Here is a 22,101-nt window from a genome sequence, read left to right on the forward strand (position 1 = left end):
ACCATCCAATCAGGGGACACCCTGATTGGTCCAGGGGGTTGTCCGCAGACCGAATAGGGAAGTGAGTCGGTAAACCGGACTCAGATATCACTCATTTTAGTTTACCTATATTTTGGCTGTGTTTTTAAAAAAAGCACTGGACGGATTTACACAAAATTTACAAAAACTTTCTTTCGGGACCAAGCCTCCGCCCTGCCACAAATTTGGTGAAAATCAGTCCAGCGGTTTAGGCTTTAGGCGTGAGCAAAACATGTTTTCCATTGCGTCTATGAGGATTTCCACACATTTTGGGACCACCAATATAACATTGTCCCCATGAACGAAACAACTGCACCAAACTTTGCAGAATCATTCTGAGGGGGCCATATACTTTTTTTTCAATGTTTGGTGCGGGGGAGGTAAAGCAAAGTTATAGGCCGCCCAAAAAGTGCTCTTCTTGTGTGTTGAACAACTTAACCATAACTACAGGGCTGCTACAGCAGGCCCTCTAATATATATGACCTCAGTGCTTCGTCTGGTGAGGGATGTGATGGACATCATATAAGCCAAGAGATAGCCACAAATATGCCATCAGCCCTAATTGTCCTAGATATCAAGGGTCTGGGAGAATGACCTCAAAAATAGTTAATTCTAACAAAGTTGCCCAATGTATCTCAACATTGAGGCCCAACCTTATGCTGTTCAATTGGTGGATTCAGATGTGTTCCAATCAAAATAGACAGGACTTTAAATGCAGCTATACACACACTATTGGTGTTATAAAAATGTCGTACCAGGCCTGCCTTTATCCCTTCCATTTGTAAGCAATCTGCGTTTCCTTCACTGAAGTCCTGTTAAAACAAGCATTGGCAAAGCCACTGAAGTCCTTTTTAAGACAAGCGTTGGCAAAGCCAACATCACATTTTTGGCTTGTGCAGGAATGTTAAGCTTTAGTCAGACTCTGCTATTAGATGCCGCGGTACTCACACCATGTTGTACCTTCTGCCAGCAATGGGCAGTTTAATACCACTACGGCTGTGACTGGCAAGTGGCTTTTCCATTTCTACACAAACGCCCAAACTGTCGGCATTGCCAAGCTTCTTTATTAGTGGAAACACACAAAACTAGAATAATCGTATTCCTTTGTACATGTTGTCACGTTCTAAACCAGTTTAGACCATTATGTGTATGTGGCTTGGGTTAGGACAGGAGGAAATGACGCAGTTAAAAGAAAGAAGGTATGAGAGGAGGGAGGACACACATAAAGAATACAATGCTGGATTGAGCAAAATGTGAGGTGTACACGAGAGAGGTACTGAAATCAGAGGTGATTGTATGCTGCAAATCCTCTGCTTACAAAATTATTTTTAAAAACTGCTGGAAAAGCATCATACATTGGATGATATTCTAACAGCACAACTGCGAGAAGGTTGACATGCATATTGAAACCATAGACATGCCATTAATAGTGCAAACAATGCCCGTACCAGTACATTACATGTGTGAATAAGATTACTGATAAAACATGCTACCACTGGGAGTATGATTTTTCGCACAAAGGCAAGTGTCCTGCCTTTAAGCAATACTGCAGCTGGTGTGGGAATAAAATAATTTTCGAGCAGTTTGTCATGCGTTAACAATGCTCAGACTCCTATGTCAGAGAAATAGTCTACATGTGCCACAAAATACTCAGCTAGGCAGGAAAAGGAAGACATTTACCTGAATGACACATACGCTCACCCCAACGCATGTGTTGATTGCCAGGTTGCAAGCATGCATGAAAGCCTCTTCACAAAGATTATTACCTCATGTCCAAGCCTGAGCAATATTGTGAAACTGATTCACTGATTCATCGCCGAGCAGTTTCATAAAGAAAGGCTATCTATTCGCACTAGCTAACAGGACAGGCCTAAACATAGTTCAATCTTGCTGTTGAAAATCAATGGACACCCGTTAACATTTCTTGCAGACACTGTTAATGTTATGGGGAAAAGGAATACACTATTCTGAAATCGGCACCAAATCTTCACCCCCCCGGTTATTGCCTTTTGCCCTTTTTCCCTCAGTCAGCACGCCATGTCCAAGCATGTTCTTGGCTACATCTACGTACAAACAGCATTCAGGCAAAATTATAAAACACATCATTCAACCAGAGGCTAACAGCAGGTGCATTCTTAATTTCAAAACAGAAACACAAATGGATGTATTGGATGCCCTATACCATGTAATGGTGGATAAGCACTACATTAATATGTATTCAAACAAGGCATCTTTTTCTAACGGTTAGGCAAATTGCGAATTCCAATAAAGTTGCACCATGTGACAAATCATTGGATTATGTCACTTTTCCCCCAGATGGAGACCTTCCATGTAGATTTAGGGTAATGAGGCAGCTAACCAATAATCCCCCTATGGGTGGTAATATATGGGAGGACCTTCCAAGGGAAGATTCCCCTATTGGGTATGGAGATGTTCATTCTGTGGTTCCCTTCCCTGACCCCCCCTTCAAACTGAAACCACAGGCTACCCACCACAGTCTTACAGCACGCGTCATAGTGCCAACCTGTTATATAGTAACACAGTCGACTCCTCAAGTACTGAGATGAAGAGTCCCTGAGGAACCGTGAAGATCAATCCCTTGAAAGTGATAAAGGCTCTGATAGTCCACTGGTAGAGAATTGGAAACATTGTATAAAAAGAGACCATGGACTGGTGTCAAGTCCAGCTAGGAATAGCAGCAGGAGTGGAGCAGACAGCAGGCAGGAGTTACAAACTCTGAAGAGAGACTGCAGAAAGGAGGACGCCAGCACGAAGCTGAGAAAGTCCTGCTGGGATCTAGCAGGAGCAGACCCGACTATAAGATCAGAGAGGAGAATAAATGGTATGACCATGACAAGGTGGACTGTTCGGTCCAACAACCAGACCGACACTGTGCAGGGACGAGGACTGCAGGGCCATCGCAGAACAGCAGAAACAGAACAGAGAAACCAGAGCAGCCACCAACCCGGACCTGAGTCCCAGGAAGAACCGGTGATGTGCTCTACCCCAGATGAAGGTAAAGGGAGGAATGGGAGACCGGGTGGTAATACGGGGGTGGCAGAGCAAAGGGCTGCTAGTAAAAGAAACTACAAACTGTGCGTCAGGAGTAATCTGCCTCGACCTAGTAGCAGAGACAAGCCTACTGGTGAAAGAAACTGTAACCTGTGTATCAGGAGTAATCTCCCTTGGCCCAGTGGCAGAGACAAGGATCCCGGTGAAGAAGACTGTGACCTGTACATTGGGAGGTACCTCCCTCGGTCCAGTGGCAGAGACAAGCCTATTGGTGAAAGAAACTGCATCTGTGCATCAGGTGTAATCTCCCTCGGCCCAATGGCAGAGACAAGCAACTGGTGGATGAAACTATAATCTGTGTATCAGAGGTAATCTCCCTCGGCACAGTAGCGGTGAAGAAACTACTGAAGAAAATAACTGTGCAATATGGGTCAAAGGTAAACTCCCTCATACCAACCTCTTCAAGAGAGATACTGTTCAAAGTTTGGAATCATTGGTAAATCATCCGAGAACCGAAGAGAGAATCTTTGGACCATTACCCAGGGTGCAAACAAGGAAAGTGCAACATCCATTGGGGGATCTGTGGCAGGAGTTACAACAACTGCTGGAAGATATTTGTTGATCATACCAAAGAACTATTAATACCAAGAGAAGGGAGAAATTCTCCTGGTTGCCAAATTGGACCCTAGAGTAACAGATGAAATCAAACTTTGGAAATCCTTGTTGGAACAGAGTCAGGAGAAGGGAGTCATTCTCATGACATCCCAATTTGAATTCTAAGTGTTTAGTGTTGGAATGTTAAAACCTTTTGTTAATCAGTAGGAGGGAGTCATCATCCCGAATAGTATTAGTGATTTTCTGTTTGTAGTAATAGGGCTAGATCAGGAGTTTGGACGGAGGACATATTTATTAGTTGAACAGATATTCTGACTAGAGTGACCCAAGATTATTGTTTATTAGATAGGGGAATCCTGCTAGAGTTAGGGATAGTTAGGTTTTCTTTTCATATAATTAAATCTCACTTTGAACCATGCCACCTCTGTGTCTGACTGCTGCTTCTGGCGCCCTGTCACAACATGCAGGAAAGAAGCTCACTGCATTGTATTTTAGGGTCATACCATTCAATATTCAGTCACAGATTAAAATGGAACTATACACATTGTTAGACCGCGACATCATTGAACCTGATTAGGCACCCACACCATACGTTTCGCTCATCGCCCCTGTTACAAAAAAAAGGATTTGACAATGGCATTTATATTTGGGTAGGTATACAAATACCCAGTTAGGCAATACAAATGGTTATAATCCATCTCTTCAACTGTGTCCTTCTCAAAGCTCGACTTAAAGAGCTACCACCCTCTAAGCTGTGCACATGTGTGCTTGCCCAGCTTCCCTGTGTGCCACTCAGAAGGGTTTCAGCATCCCGCAGAGACAAATCCCACCTTCTCAAGAATTAATAAGACACAATCCACAGCAGTTACCTGACATTTGTTTTCTCTTTTAATGAAGCTAATTTACACTAACCAGTCTGGATATTCTTGTTGTAGCCTATTTACATTAACACACCTGCAAGCATGACCTTAAAAACCTGTTAACCCTAAAAACAAGAGGTTAACAATGTATATGAAATTCTGGCTACATAAACAGTAGATCGAACTAAGATATGTCTGCACACATTAACCAAATAACCTTCCCTCCCAAGCCATCTTCTACTCCAGGCCACATTTTGGTACTACTGGACACCCTTAAATCTTGGACCTTCACCCACATGTTTTGTGTTTGTTGCACTATGAATAATGTTCAATCACCAGAATTTCTGTTATTCATAGTGCTTTAGCAAAAGTATCACACACACGATGCAACCCAAAAGTCATCTCAAATATCAGATATTGATTGTAAGTAAGCAGGCTACTTGGATCAATAACCTCAACCCATGCATTCTCTACTTTTGTACATATGTCACGGCAGTGCCTTGAAGTGGCCGCCTTGTAAGTGCATGCATTACAAAACTCAAATGTTCATTTGCACTCTATAGATTTTGAGAAGGCAAATGTCAGGCTTGGCCTCTACAAGTTTAGCATTGCTAACATTAGCCTACAAGGGGAGAACAACATTACAATATAATTTACCTGTTCTGCAAGGAATTAGGGGTATGGACTATGCCTGGCACAACTTAGACATAGTTTTAGGCAAACAGAGTTCCACTGGGCATAGACCTTCACACATTATATGATACCTCTCTGCTATACAAACCTGTTTTCACAGAGAATTTGTATAATCCTAGCCAACAATATTAGGATGGGAGATGTTACAAACAATCGCATATGAACTGCAATATAAGCGTGTATGCAGATTCACACAATTGTCTTTAACTGCCCATAATATCATGGCAAGGATTTACATGTTTATTAATAGCAAATTATTGTTGGTATTGTGAGAAACCTGATGGTATCCTCACACCTACTCCCCTTGGATCCTCTTATCAGGTGGCCAGGGAAAGGTCATCACTTTTGGATCCTGATCCTGGGGTTGGAGATCTGAAGGAGGATCACCTGGGTGGAGGGTGCTTGGGGATTGGGGAGAGGATGTCCACAGGCGAGAGATGGTATCCCTCTTTTCCTCATAGTAATCAACCTCACCCTCTCCCTGACTTTATAGGCTGTTGTCAATCACTTCCCTTTCTTTCCCCTCATTCTTCTCATTCTTACCACTATAGTACTGGGACGAGGAAGAGGCAACTAGGAGTGGTACACACTCACATGTAATTTCATTACTCTGGTACTGAGACGAGAAAGAGGCCTGCAGACTGTTATGAGGATCAGGCATGTTCAGAGAGCTCCACTAAATATGGTCAGGCAATTGGGCTTGAGACACACCTGCAACCTGTTTTAAATGTTTGCAGGTGCGTAAAAAGAAGAGAGTCCAACATGAGAAATGGAAGCAGGAGATGAGCCGAGTGGTGCAAGACTTAAGGGGAAGACACCCTGTGGAGATGGAGCCTGCGGAGGAGAGTCCTGTTGGGAAACCAGGACACCAGTAACTTCCCTGGAGACACTGGGAAGCCAAGGCCCAGGTGGTCGGTGAGAGGGGCAAAGTGGTGGGGACCTCCCTGGTAGGGTGATTCCAGTAGTAGCTGCGAGGCACAGAAGAAATCCGGTTGCTGTAAGCTACCGGCAGCGTCCACGAGAAGCAAACCTAGCTGCTGGCAACCCACAGAAAGAAGACCGAAGTGCAAGTGGGCCTTGTGACACAAAGGGAAGGTGTATTTAGGGCAGAATACGAGGAAAGCAGCCGCCCAGAGAACCAGCCAGGATAACTTGCCAGGGACCGGTGAGTGAATGCAAGGAAAAACCCGAACCGGGGCGCATCTGGTGGCTGTTAGCGGGCAAAATCAATTTTCAAATGAACAAATTGAGATGTGCAAGATACCATGAACCCAAACTAAAGGGTTATGGGGAACCATACAAATAAGTACTGCAAGCAAATGAATAAGAATGAAGACTTATTGAATATCGAACTAAAGAAAAGCTTTTGCCAAGCCTATGAAAGCTTTTGATAAGCCTTTGAACTGTCAGGTGTATCGACCCACGTTCAAGTTATTATGCTGCAACATGTGGTGCTGTGGGCTTAGAAAATCCAAGATGGCTGAAAAGTCCACATTTGCGCCAGAATCCAGGAAAGCCGCGCAGTTTTTGCGCACACCAAAAGCACCATGAGCGAAATCAGTGCAAAGGAATATGGTGCTGTTCAAAATCTGTTTTAATTAATGTCAAAAATCGCTAAAATCATGGGCACGAAACCACCAAACAAAAATCCAACTTCTGGTTGGGTGTTCTACATTACTCTACTGCAGAATCCACATTAATACAATGTTAGCAAGGATCATATGCTATCAAGTAAAATCCCCTTTTTGAAATGTATTAATTCAAGACAGCTCCCAAAAATGGGTGCCGTACTGGCGCTAGACACTAACCGGCACTAGCGATCTAAACTCTGACAGGAGACTGGTATTTCAGGAGATGAAAAGGAACCTGAGTTAGCTGGAAACTTCAAAGCCTTGCTGGTCAATGGGAAGCCTTCACACCTCAGAACTCCTCACAAGAAGGCAGTTTGATTAATTAAAAGTTCAAGAGGCCTCTGTCCATGGGAAGCATTCCCACCTGCTCTCACCACGAACACCACAGGATATCGCCTTGACATGTAAATTAGGAGGGGAGGAGAATTTCCCTGCAGCCTGGAGGAAAGAGACAATAGCTTCTTTCAACTAAATAGGATATGCTGATTTGAGATGTAATTGTCAACAGTTGCTCTGGCGGAAGGAAAGACATTTGATCTCTGAGTCAAGCCAAGTTCCCAGGGGCGGGGACAAGCAAATGGGTGTACTGAAGGAGAGGCAAATGTATGTTTTATTAAATTGCTTATAAAATATTGTATGAAGCTGACAAAAATGTCCAATTTGGAGATTCTTAATATGAAAAATGTACCTACAATTTGAGACTAAACTCAACTCTGTACGATGTTCTGAGACCGAACCCTGCAATTTATTAATGCTGCAGACACTGTACTTACACTAGAGAATTGAAAACTTATTGCAATGTCCCCAGAGAGGGGGTGTACCTCCGGGGAAGATTTGATGAAAAACCAATATGGAGAAACCAACTAAAAAGCGCGAAATGTTGTCATTTCTGAACCAAAGCTCGCAGGAACATGGGGCTTGAACAGAGAACTGTATTAAATTAATTTGGGATGTGTATATGTATTCTTAACAACTTGTGTATATTTGGGAAACATGTTTGATTATGAAAAATTGGGTTCTAAGTAAAATCAAAGGGGCGTTTCTTCAATAGATTGTAAAATGGTAGCATCACTCTGACTCACAACTCAGTTCCCCAGTCAGGCAACAGAGAATCCTCTAGTCTATCAGGATCCTCAGAAGGTTGGGCATAGAAAGTTAGCCTTCCCACCCACTTTCAAAAGACATAAAAAGAGCCACTGAGACCCAGGTAGAGATTGACTTTCCACTTTCTTACGAAGCACTTTGACGGACGACATCCAAATTCAGGCACTATCGAGAGACCAGAACTTAGAAAACCAGACTCCAGACTCCAGAACTTTGAAGCAGAAGACCTACTGCAAGCTAAAAGTATTCTCAGCTGGCCTTACAATTTTGCAAACTGATTTACGCCAGACTTCCAAGGAGAACATCAGAAAAAAACAGCCGGGCTGGGCTGTTTGATTCTAGCCAAGAACTTTTGCCAGAACCAGACCCAGAGAGCAGTGCTGTATCCAGAACTGCAGACCAGACCGCTGTGCAGTGCCAAGAACTTTTGCCAGTACCAGAGATCCGGACCAGCAGAGCAGAGAGAACCACAGCTAAGCCTGTTGAGCAGATCTGTGACGAGGCCCATTCCTTCCAAAATTAGGAGTGAGTATCCAGCCAGAGCTGTGCAAAACCAATCTCTTAGTTTAAAACAATCTAATTCAAACCATTTCCACCTATTTAGAACTGCATAGAAATCGTGTGTCCATTCAGTGATTTCAAACCTATGAAAGTGTCATTTGTCGTTTGAATCTTACTTTATTTCTGAGAATCTGCCTCCACTAAATCGTCCGTATCTTTTGAACCATACGTGCTAGGAACGAGATTTTCAATTTCAAGCTAAGAACCTAAGCTTTCCAACAAACCGAGGAATCCAGCACCGGAGACCCGTCCCAGTAGGTCAACATGGTCAAAGAGGCATGCAAGACGTGCTGCAGTCTCTCCACGAAAAGACTGCAGGTCACCTCGCATGCCCCGTTGATGCAACGCTATCCCACTCAGGAGAGGCTCAACACGGTCCCGGATAGCCACTCCCGCAGGGAGAGGAAGGCCAGTTGTTGTGCCCTCCCTGAAAACGGGTCTGGACGTAGGTTTCCCTGCTGGTGCCAGATGATGCAGTGACAGGATCAGGGACAGATAACACACAGGCACCTCCGCGGCGGCCTGTGCTGCCTCCTGTCCCTGCCCGTGCACTGCACCACTAGCACCAGTGGAATCCCCACCTCCAGACCCCGTGGAGGTGGCCTTCTCCTCCACCAAACCCCCACCAACCTGGATGACTCCGTGCCATCTTCCTCCGTTGGACCCTGTGGGGTCTCAGCAGCCCCTTCTGCTGCCGAGGAGTCCACCTCCGACCTCTGCCTCTTGGACCTACCCTCGACAGCTGCAGCCTGGGACGCGGCACCAGACTCCTCACTCCCTGACGCAATGACAATCTGGGATGGGATGGGAGCCGGGCCTTGCTGGTGGTGCGATCCCTGCCGCTGTGCTCCACAGCACCCTCTCCGCCCTCTTCATCAGTTGACGCTGCAGACAGGGAGAGATAAAACACAGACATCAGGGCACTGTACAATGGACTGATACACACATGACAGTTGCACATAAGTGGCAGTGTCAAACTTCAGACATGGCATCACACTCCACGACACACATGTCATTTCAACTCACACACATGAGCATTTCCAGAGCAATATTGCGCCAGGCAGCAACATCCATACACATACAACAGCATGAACAGCCGAAGGTGAGCCTGACATCACATGAAACACAGGGAGTGCACTAGACAAGCACACACGCCACCACACTTACATGCATGTCTACATCTCCTCCGACTGATGAGATCGCCATACATGTCACATCTGGCATTCAGCCTTCTACATATCAGTGTCACGTGCAGCCATGTTGCATCATAGTTGCACACTTGTCAAATACACACACATGCACATGTACGCAGTGCAGACACATGCAGCAGGAACCACCATCCATGTGTGACACCACAACCATGCCAACGTACATACACAGAAATTCAAACATGTGTGCTCCCACACCTACATTTGCACAGCATGCTTACCAACACATACACCATCGATGTGTCTCACACCTAAGATGACTCACATGTGGTAGCCTCACGCATCCCTACAGATCCCTACATGGCCCTATGAAAACACATGTGCAACCTGCACACTACTGGCACACCACCACACGCACAGCGTCCAATCAGTATGCATGCACACTTACCGCTCGACTCCAGACGGGTGTGCCTCTCAAGGACCTTGACGTGGAGTGCTGGGCATATGTGTTCCAGGCCCCTTATTTTGATGGTCGGACATGTGGCCCCGGCGCCCCTTGGCATCCGCTGCCTACAAGAGGCGCAGGGCCTTGTTGAGGGTCCTGGACCTGAAGTTCTCCTAGCGCTTCTTGACATGTTGTAAGTCACGGACTGCCACCCCCTCCGCGTTGATGGCAGTCACGATGTCCATCCAGATCCTGGTCCGTCCTTCATCGTCGGCAGCAAACTTCCAAAGAGGGCATCATACTGCCCCAGGACATGCTCCACCAGGACACCAACTTCCCTAGCACTGAAGCTGGTGGCCCTCTGCCTCTCTGGTTGGGGGTTGCCAGTGGTGCCAGATGGTGTTGTGCCCGACATGGTAACCTCAGAGGCAGGAGTGGGTGGGCAACTGGGTCCTGGGGCTGGGCTGTGGAGCGATGGTATCCCAGTCGGGAGTCTTTGGTTCCAGCAGGGGTGGTCACAGCAACTGCACCCCTGGCTGACGTGCAGGCAGCAAATAGCAGGGCACGTGGACACCAGGCAGTCAGGCAGCAGCAGATGGCAGGTGTGAGTGTGCTCAGGGCTCTGGGGGGCAGTAATTCGGCCTTCTGGGCAGGAGCGTGGTCTTCCGTGTGTTGTTGCGTGGCCAGCTTGATACGGAGTGATTTGGCACGTGAAAATTTTGCACGTCAGCATGTAATTCGAGGAAAGGCCCTTCGCGCATCAGCACACGTATGCGGTTTCATTGGACCAAAGGCCCTTAATGCGTAAACGTTTCTGTGACGTGACTCGCGCGGGCGTTTCCCTCGTGACATGGGCATAGTGGTTCAGCGCACGTGAAAAAACTGCACGTCCGCGTGTGAATGCGTGTAATCCGAGGAAAGGGCCTACGCGCGTAAGTGACGTGACGCGTGCGGGCATTTCCATCAACACGGGTGCATGTTCATCGTACACGTCCAAAAAATGCATGTCCAAGTGTCAGCTCGTGTAATTGGAGGAAAGGACCTTAGCGCGTACACGCGTAAGTGACGCTGTACGTGTGGGCCGCTTTAAAAGGTACGTGTAGGACCCCATTCACTTGTACGTGCTTTTCGTGGAGAGCGAGTGGGTGAATTCTGTACTTCTTGTCGGTTCACACGCGATTACTTCACAGCGTTTCAAGTTCGTACTCTCTGTTACCTCTGACAGCGTTCTTTATTTTTTTTGGGCCCGTTTCCTCAAACAGCGTTCACTTCTTCTATTTTCCTGTCTCCTCAGACAGCGTACAGGTCTTCTTTTGGTGGGGGTGATGCCTACGAGCACAGGCATGTTTTTTTCACGTTCTTTTTCCAGGCAGACGGTGAGTCGAGCACGCATTTACCAACTGTGCTTTCCCCGTGTGTCGCGTACCCCTTCAGAGGTCATTGTAGGCTGTGTGTAAAATGCGTATGCTTGTTTTTGTGTTTCTGGGTGCCACAGCATAGTGCGGGTTCATTTTTCCACACACGTGGTCTATGAGGAGTTGCGTGCACGTTACTTTTTGTTTTTGGGGTGCTTGTGCGTTGCATGACCCGTCATCTTCCCCCAGGGGACACAGACAGCCTTGCTAGAGCACTAGGTTACGAATTCCATCTAGTACCCTACCCCTTTCACCCCCAATTGCCCAGGACAATTGTTTACTGCAACTCCCATATGCACAACAACATCAGTGCCATGGTTGGGAGGCGACCAAGCGGTAAGGGATGTAAAGGTGGCCAACCTCCAAAAGGTGGGCGTGGTGGGTGCGGTAGGGGACGTGGCCATGATTTGCGGGGTGCCCATAGACCCCCATGTGTGGAGGACCAATCAGGGACACCCATGCCCCTCCATGCTTGAGGGAAAGGTGGCTGACACCATCCCAGCTCAGCCCTTGTTGGACCAGCCCATTGTGGTACCTGAGCCGGCACAGGATGACTCCCAGGCTGACTTCCAGGTCAGCAAGTCTAAGCCACGTGTGCCGGTGAAAGTTGGTGTCACCAGGCCACATGGATCTGGGGCAGTGATGTCATCTGCTGCCCCAAGTAGGAAGGGTGGGGAGGCTGCAAGGGCAGCTGCAGTTCTATCCACCCCAGCTCTGAGTCTCCCAGGCGGGACAGTGTCAGTCCTGGTCCATCAAACTGACGTTGCCCCTGCCAACATCACACTTCAGCCAATGCCTGCACCAAAACCTGCGCTTCTGCCCCTACTGACCAGAGCGGCGCAAGCCACTCAGGCTCTGGTCCACTTTTGAAGAAGAGGAAGAAGGGTGCTCTGGCACTACAGGCTGAGACCCCAGACACGGCTATACAGTCCGGCACGTCAAGGAAGCCTAGTGTCATGATGCCTACCTCCAAGGAGCCAGGTCCGACCCAGCAACTCCAGAGGCAGGCATCATTTCCCCCAGGGAAGTGCCAGCGGGCCCAAGCTGGGGCCCTTTGGACACAGTCCTGGCGCCTTAGGCGCCAGGCTCATGTTGGACCCCTGTCCTGGCGCCTTAGGCGCCAGGCTCATAAAGCTAGACATGTGTTCAAGTGTTTTAAGGTGCACTTACCTGATGCAGACCATGCTGCTACATCTAGGCCCTCTTGAGGCCTGAATGGAACTACTTTACCTGTGGACCTACTTTCCCCTGGGTGTGGTCTGGGAAGGATATATACCTGATCGGTGGAAGGATACATACCTGGAACTTCTTCCAAAGCTATTTAAACCACGCCCGATCAGCAACTCACGCTTCGCGTTGTTCTGCTCCTTGCAGCTGGACACTCACCGTGTCAGCTCCTGCATCTGGACTTCAGCCACGCCTGTCAGCATTCTGGGTCACCTGCTAAGAGAGAATTGGAGAGAAAGAAGACCTTACCTGCTAAAGCTGCATCACGGAGACTTCACACCGACGATCCTGAAAGGGAAGACATCATTTTAAAAGCATTTCGCTCCGATCGCTGCAGCGCTGCATTTCACTCACCTTTCCTGGGCACCTCCATCTTCAGCAGCGATCATCCGGATCCGCAGCCACTTCCCAGAGCCTAGAGAGAAAAAGACAAGAACACAAGGTGAGAGAAGGAAGGGAATAGGAAAAGCTCAGTTTCCTTCTAAGACTTACCTGTTGGGTCATTCCCATTTCATTTCGGGTCCTGCCGCTTCCTGGCATTCCGGACCCCGGCCCCTATGGGGAAAAAAGACAAAGACATTGAATGAGCGAATGCAAAGACATTACCCGAACGCTCATCCAGAACTTACCTGTCATTTACTGGAACTGCACGTTTCACTTCGGGTCGGCACCATATCTCCGACATTCCGAACTCCGGCCCCTAAGGGGAAAAAGACATAAGCGTTAGACAATGAACATTATTATTAAGCTTGAACTTTTGAACTTGCTACAGAACTCTTACAGCGCCTTACCTGAATAGTCAAGCTTATTTGAACTCCCATCAAACCTCAATCCAGTGAAGTAACTGGGTTTCAACGCGCCCCTGCATCAGAAGCAGGATGGAGAACTCATCCTTCCAGACCCTAAGGTGAGACTTCACGGGGAATCGAGGAAGGGTATCGTGGAGGGTTGGAAGGGAGTGGGAGGCTTGAGCATTATTCCGTCAGTAGGTAATACTCCCTTTTCACGCACAGGGGAATATTCCTGCGAGCCAGTGAGTCCATCTTCAGAGTCCTGCGCTTCACCATAGAAGAAGCATCAGCACTCGAAGCCAGACCTGCGCCTCCGTGGGAATGAGGTGAGCGTGACACCTAGCTTTAATGACCCCGAACTTGATGCACTTGTGACCAATGTGACGGCACATAGCCGCGAAATGCTGGTGGCTGCAGGGTGCAAGACCACACCTGGTCAACGTAGGGTCCACTGGCAGACCTTCGCGGACCGCATAAGTGCCCTTGGATTTGTGAGGCGCACAGCTGATGATTTCTACGAGCGGTGGAATGACCTGAAACGCAGAGCAAAGAACAAGCTGGCCTCAAATCATGCCGCTACTGGTGACTGGCGGTGGGTCTCCACAAGAGGACAACAAACTCACTGAACATGAGTCTGTTGCTGGGACCTTCGTCACAGAGGAACAGATCCAAGGTGTGGGAGATCTACCTGATTACGACGCATTGTCAGGTGAGTGCCTGTGCGTGTGTGTGTGTAATCCATGTGTATGTTGTTTGGGTGACAGGTTCTGATTGAGTGCCAGGTGAGGGTGTGTACTCCTGAGTGTTATGGGTCACCCATTTGCTTCCTCCCATACATTCACGTTCCTTGGATTTGGGTATGACTGTATCCCTTCTGCCCACAGTTGCCAATTAGGCCCACATTAGTGCACTGTACCTTGAACTGTCATCTTGCAACTACATTGTTCAGATTTTGTAAGTGTTCATTCAGGCTGATTGTTTCCACTCTCCCATTTTTACTACACATTTTTCTGCCCTATTGCAACATATGTGATATGCTTCGGTCATTGTTTACAGCCCACAGTGGGCCACTATTTTTACCTGGTTATGTTAATGATTACACCATTCAGGCCGATGGAGTATTGGGCTGCAGACATTTTTTATTAGGGCCTGTTTGCATGTGGAACATGACATATTTTTCCTGTAATGTTAAAGTGACCAACCATTGATCAGCCCACAATGACTATATTATTGGACACTGGATGTGTTTCAGTGTGTGGCACATGCATATTTAGCAACACTATTCAGCATTAATCTTCGCATCATGTCGATGTGACATGGATGTGTGACAGTACTCATTCACTGACATATTGCTGTAGTTTTGCAATTTAACGTGGCTATGCTACATGACATCTGTATGGTGGCATGTGTCATGTATGTGTATTGGACATGCCACTCACAGCCTGATGTGTGATGCCAGTGATACCCAACATGCTGCAAATGTGTTGCTTTTCCATCTTGCTCTCCCCAGTGTCTGCCTTATTGACTCCACTTCCAACTCTTTGACAGTGCATGCATGGCAGGGTTATAGTCATGTGGGACATGTGTAAATCATGTACTGGATCTCTGACGTGTCACGGCCTATGTGTGTGCTATGGTGCTCATGCCTGTTTCCATTTGTTGTATTTCATGTTTTTGCAGGTGATGACACACTTGATGCTGTTGAGGTTAAGGAGATGGTGCAGACCCAGGAAGAATCTCAGGCACGAAAGGGCACCAGTGGGGGACGTGGTGTGGTGGTGGGTGAAAACCCAATGTTACTGCAGACCATACTGTCCAGGGTTGTCTCTGGGTGCACCTCCCCAGACCTCTATTCAGGTGCAGAATCGGATGATGAGACTTACGTGCAGTCGCAGTTAAGTGTTTCTGGCAGGGATTCTGTTCTGTCCAACCCACCTGCACCAGGGTTAGAACCCTCTATGGGGATGCCAGTGCTAGTAGGTCCGCCTTTGGCAGTTACAGATGCAGGGTCACACTCCACAGCATCTGATCCTGTTCCTGGGCAAGCCGAACAGAGGGGGAATGCAGTCCTGCAGCCTCAGGCAGTGCCAGCACAGCAAGGTGCAGATCGCCTTGCCCCAAACAGGTGTGGTGCCCGTTGACATGGTGGCTGTGCGCCACCAGGCAATACTGTATGGCAAAACTCCATGTACAGTATGGCAACCCAACAGGCAGCATCAGTAGAAATGATGGCTCAGGCAACGGAGAGGGTGGCCACTTCCATTATCCCCCCTGAAAGGCAGATGGAACAGCAACAGCAGGCAACAGACTCAATTTGCCAATCACACAGGGAAGACATGTTGGCGTCCAACAGGGACCGACGGGCAGCACTGGAGACTCTGCGCGAATCCATATCAATAGAGTCCCAGGGCCACAGGGAAGCCCTGAGGGTAGAACTACATTACCTCAGGCAGACTCTGGTTGAACTTGAGGCTTCCAGTAATTTAAGGGCAGAACAGCAGCTGGAGCAGCTCTCACGTTCGCTCTCAGCAGAGCTGCATGCAACACGTGAGGAGATCCGGGCATCATGCGAGGCCATGCGTGCAGAAATGCAGGCAACCCGTGATGTGCTGCATGGGGATCTCCGCACTTTAATCCTCCAGAATCAGACCTCTCAGACCCGCATGCTTGCTGCCATGGAGGACCATACCAGGGCTTTGCGTGGGCTGCCTCCCATAGTGCCACCACCTCCTGATGCAGCAGCAGATGATGAGCAGATCGACAGCAGTTCTCCCACAATGGCATAGCCGTGCAGGCCATGAGCCCAAGGAGGTATTTTTTTTTCGCAACATCCACGCAGGTGGGTGTTGGTGTGCACCTTGTCTTCGAAACTCCTGGGTGTCCTCCCCCACACCCCCTGGCCCCCACATGGCCATTTTTGATTTTGTATGGTTTTTTTACAGTGTGTTGCCTTGTGTGGCTCCCGTGGGCATCCACTGTATTCCGGCAGGGCACATGCAGGCTTGTCCTGAGTTTGGGTTAGATGCTTGGGTTCGTGAGACACACACCCCTCCTGCTTCCCATTTGCATGGGCTTGCAAAGGGTGTGACCAAGTGACAGTGAATTACACAGTGACGTTGGGCTCCCATGAGCTGTGTGGGCAGTCTGAAGTCAATACTGTGTAGACATCCCTAGTGGATATTGATGTTGTATTGTACACTGCATGGTGTATTGATATCTGCTTGTGCATCCATGTCTTCCTCCTAATTTGCAGGTTCCTTCCTCATGTCTTCACAAGGCCATATACTTTGCAGATGCAGTTCATGTTGTATGCAGTACACTGAGACATTTGCGTGGCAGCAACACTCTACAGTTGGAAGGGGTCGATGTGCTGGTGTATTCAGGTTGTAAGACTACCACTACTTGAACTTAGTACTGTCATGTTTTTGCATTTTTCAATGGTGTGTTGCAGCATTGTGCTGGTGGTAAGTATTTGGTAATGTATGCTGTTAGTTATACATGACTGGGAGCATATTGTGTGTAGGCAGTTTCCATTAGGGACAGTGTACTTTGTGACACTTGTTTCAGGTCCTGTGCATTGCTTTGTTTGCTTTCACATTGCATGGCATGCCATGGTGTGTTTGGTGGTGGAGCTGGGGAGGGGTTGGGTGATATGGCGCTGTTCTCATGTTGTATTTAGCAAGGGGGTAATGAATTTAGCAGCATAGATGTATGTCTTTTGATGACACAGCATTGGTGGTGTTTGGGTAGGTAGGGATGCACACAATGTAATACTTCCAGGTGACCAATCTCAGGCTGGTATGGTTGTGACAGTTGACTCATCATTGATGGTCAGCTGGTATGTGCCAGGGCTGTGGGCACTCCACAGGGGTGTGATTTTATGTGAAGTAATTAGCCACCAGCTGCGTACAGGCTGCCTCACCACGTGCCCTTTCCCCTCCCATGCGCAGCGGGCGTGCATGTGGTTGGGGATGTGGGGTCACCACCATGTCTACCGGCAGGCCCTGGCGTGTTGCATCGTTGTGCAGGACACATGCTGCCACTATGATCCTGCACACTACTGGGGGAGCGTATAACAGCTGGCCACCAGAACGGTCAAGGGAGCGAAAGCGTGACTTCAGCACTCCGAATGTGCGCTCCACTATGCCCCGGGTTGCAATATGGGCTGTGTTGTATCTTACCTCGGGTGGCGTGGTGGGGTTCCGAATTGGCATCATCATGTGGGTGCTCAGAGGGTAGGCACTGTCCCCTGGGAAGGTGGTGATGGGTATCATTAGTGGGGTTGTGACATTACTCAGTATCTGACATGCATGCATGTGCAGTGGCATTTATACTCACTAACCAACCATGTCTCGCCATGCCACCCAGCTTCTAGGTCCCGATTTAGGATTGACATTCTGTAAATGAAACTGTCGTGGGTGGACCCTGGATAGTTGGCATATAATGAGGTGATGATTCCCTTGGCATCAAATACTACCTGCACATTGATGGAATGCCAGTGCTTGCGGTTTCTATAGATGTGCTCAGATGCCCTGGTGGGACGTAGAGCCACATGGGTGCAATCAATGGTACCTAGCACTTCGGGGAATTGTGCCACCCTGTAGAAATCCTGGACGGCAGCCTGCCTTTCTGCAGGTGTTCAGGGCAGGTATATGTGCCTGCAGACTGATGGGCGTGCAGTCATGATGGCCAACACCTGGTGTAGGCAGCGTGACTGCGTGGCCTGTGACACCCCCCCACTATAGCACTTGTCCGCTGAAATGATCCAGTGGCCAAGAAGTGCAGTACATTGAGGACCTTCTCCAGGGGGGTGAGTGCTTGGGAGCACAAGATGGGTGATGTGAGGTCATCCTCCCACTCACTCACCAGGTTGAGTATTATGTGAGGTGGAAACCTGTACCTCCCATACACATGGTCATCAGGCATCCCAAAAAGGCTGGTTCTGGGTGTACAAATATCCTCCTCCTCCTCCTGCGGTATCCCACGACCACTGCTGCTAGGAACGGTATGTTCATCTTGGCATCTGAGCTTGTTTGTTATTTGCGCGCACTTTTATGCTGCGCTGGTCCACGTAGCCTGCTTCCTGCTGGTGTACGTGTTTCCGGATTAGCAGGACTTTTTTGGCGCACGCATTAGCCCCGTTCGATTCCATGAATACGTGTTGTAGATGCGCATGTTGCGTTCCGCGCATTTGCCTCCTGTACTTCCCCCGTGACGCCCACATTTTCATGCGGCGTTCCCCATTCCGCGTGTTACGCCCCCTGTTCCGCCTACTTTTGTTGTGTGCGCTGCTCTATGTGCGCTTTTGCTGTGCGCTTAGCGCGCGCTGTTTGGAGATGTGGGCGCCAGCGTGCACCACGCAGAATTGTAGCGCACATCCAGGGATTTACACGTGCACGGACTACCATGAATCACTGTACATGGGTTTCGCTGTGATTTTCGCCCTTGCGCTGCGATTCGCACGCTTTCGCACGCTTGCGCCGAAAATCTCAGCGCACATGCATTCCATGAATCGGCCTGTAAATCACTCCTATAACTCTTTAAAGCTGGCAGACAACATCATAAGTCCACTCCAAAAACTAAAATATTGGGTGTAACCCTTGATCAGTCTCTCTATATGAAAGCACATGTTACTTCAATGGTATCCTCCTCAATCTACTATGTCAAACTACTGTCACATCTGAGGCCACTTATATCATAGAAATGCACAGAAACCATTGTGAGGGCGATAGTAGGGGCTAAATTGTACTATTGTTGTAGTCCATTTTTGGGAGCTGGTAAGCGGGTACTACAGAGACTTCAAGTGGTACAGAATTGGGCTGTTGGAGTGGTGGTGGGACTCTCAAGGCAGGAACTCATATCAGAAGCCAGGCGAGCACTTCATTGGCTTCCAGTGGAATCAAGAATTATGTTCAGAACCCTGGTGATAACCTTCAAGTGCAGAATGCAGATGATGCCTCTGTGTCTTCAGTGCTATATTAAAGATAAAGTAAACACTAGATCTCTAAGGTCTGGAGGTCAACATTTTCTGGAGCAACTGAGACCAAGGAACTCCAAGGCAGATAATGGGGCCTTCGATTTCAAAGCACCCAGTTTGTGGGACCAACTACCGGAACAATTGCGTAATCACAAACTTCTCGTTCTGTTTAAGAAAGACCTTAAAAGCTTTCTTTTCACATGGGGTTACTGCCACAGTGGTCATTTTCCTCTTTTGCTCAGCTCTCTCTTTGGTTTAATGGCTCGCTAGATGAATTTAAGCTGATTTATAGGTTGCTCTGTTCCTTGTTCGTCTTTTTTCTGTTTTCCGTGCCTTTCTGCCTGCGGGTCCACAGTACGCTATATGAATTCAGTGTAATATAATATAATGTAAGACCTTATGAACTTTGTTGTTGTCTTCTTAGGGAAGGGAAACACGAGACCTGGTGGAACTGTTTTGAACTTGGGAAAGCAGAGCTGGAAAGTAAGCCCAGAGCTGCAATAAACACAGAACCTTATTTGGAACACTATTTATTTTGATGCCGACATCCCTACACATTGTTTAGCTTTAGTTGTGAGGGCAAGCATAAGTTGAACTCACTGACTCAGACTTTGCTTAGTTTCTTTAGGTAGAGAAATCCCACCTTAGCATAGGGCAAGTTAGGCCTTCAACCATCGTGACAATTAAGTAAATAAAACTACTTTTGTTTGAACTTTGAATCTGTTGACTGTGTCTTGCTTCATGATGTCTTTGCAGTATGCAAATATCCCAGTGATTGTTTTACTACTACAATCCCTCCCTTTTTGCAGAGGCCTATCAACTAATATTGGAGGTTTGTACAGGAGCTGGTGGGGCTTGGTGGGGGCAGGGGGTGTTGAAGGGAACTGGATATCAGTCATTGGGGTTGAAGAAGATATCAGCAACTTTAAAAAACCAGGGTAGATGTTTTGGCAGTACAGTAATTTCAATGAAATGTGTTGTTTGTTTGCATTAAAGGATATGAAACTATAGTAAAGTTCTAGGAAGCTGCACCCTCTGTTTCTTTCAATGCTCAGCTGCTGAGGGCTTTCAATATAATCATGTGTTCTGTGTTTATTGCCTCTAGCATACCCATGTGTCTTTTTTAACAGATAACAGTGAATTGCAGAAGGGGCTCACAAATACAGGAGAAGGCACTCCATCTGCTATATCTCTGAACATTGCTGCTATTAACTTAAAAGTTAAATATATGTGATGTATCAGTGGAGCCTCATGGGTGGAAGCAGGGGGTAGGCTGCTATGTATTCATTGTTTGCCATTTGTTCCTTTGGCTTATTTGGACTCCTTATGTTTTGTTGCCTATATTGTGGCATACAAATGGCATATAAATGGCTGGTGGGTAGGCCTCTTAGCAGTAGGGCGGTTTTGAGTAAGGGTTGCTGTTGCTCTGTTCACAGGCCCATTTAATGTTTATGGGAAGCAGAGGCACAGGAATTATTATTAACCTACTCGGTGATGCAGTTATTCTGAAGATCATCCTGACAAATTTTGAGAGGCATGTTCTTCTGGCACGTTAATTACTTAATTAAAGGGGCACATGACCTCTAATTTGGAAGTATTATGTCTGAATTTTTTGCTACTCAATATGTAATAAGGGAATCCCAAATTGTCCACCAGAGGTGGAATCCCTAACATATTTTGGGGAAATAAGACTACTATTAAATCGAAGGTAGTTAGATTGTATCTACAATTATACCGATCTGGAATGAATCTCAAATTTCTCCCAAATTGTATCAATATTATTCAAATCTTAACTTTAAAAACGCAACAAAAAACTTTGTGTTGTAAAACAGTGCATGTAAAATACAACACACAATAAAAAAACACTGCTTGGTGCTGCTCACCCCGAACACTGGCGGCCCGAGGCCGCAAGGGTTAGCTGGACTCGGCGGGTGGGCATGGCCCCATGGCCATGGCTTAAACAAAAATGCAGTAGCGCAGTGTAGACCAAGCTAAAAAGTAGATTGTGCATCTGTCATTGTTATTCATGTAGGACAGTATGTTGAACTCTGCATTATGATATCCGTGAGCGTTCTCACAGCTACAGCAGATATCTGCCTTACCTAAAATCCAACCGTGTGGATATGAAATGGTGATGAATCCGCTAATTCGCCCATCGATTGCTGCTGAAGGTCATCAAGAAGATATGCACCCCATAATCGCTGGAGGCAAACAGGACTACATTGCAGGATTCCAGGAGTAGCTGGGTCTGTGTTTCCTCCACCAGATGTTACCTACATGTCTAACGCTTTGTCTAGTAATTGTACAATAAGCAGTGTTTGTGAACTGAACGTGCTTTTTTGAATGGCGTGTAGCACTGAGGTACATGTGCATGTCGGACATGCATGATGCAGCCTTTTAACCTTCTGATATCAGCTAAAGAGTTTATGGTTTGACTGGCTACTGTACAATAGGCCAATCTTACATGAAGCCAATATAATGCAACCATTCTTATTGCAAATGTGATTTAAATTAGTAGCAATCCGATGGGTACTAATACAATGAAGAAAGAGAAAAGCAGGCTTGTTTCTATATGCGAGTAACCAACACAGACCTTTGCACCAG

General features: G+C 47.4%; 1 protein-coding gene across 1 annotated transcript in view; it reads right to left on the reverse strand.

The window, feature by feature from the left end:
* Nucleotides 1-22,101, reverse strand: part of DNAH11 (dynein axonemal heavy chain 11) — a 4,227,155-nt gene that overhangs the window by 3,226,002 nt on the left and 979,052 nt on the right. The gene's annotated exons all lie outside the window — the stretch shown is intronic.

The sequence above is a fragment of the Ambystoma mexicanum genome, chromosome 2q (assembly GCF_040938575.1).
Source record: "Ambystoma mexicanum isolate Mex_15411 chromosome 2q, UKY_AmexF1_1, whole genome shotgun sequence".
NCBI lineage: Eukaryota > Metazoa > Chordata > Amphibia > Caudata > Ambystomatidae > Ambystoma > Ambystoma mexicanum.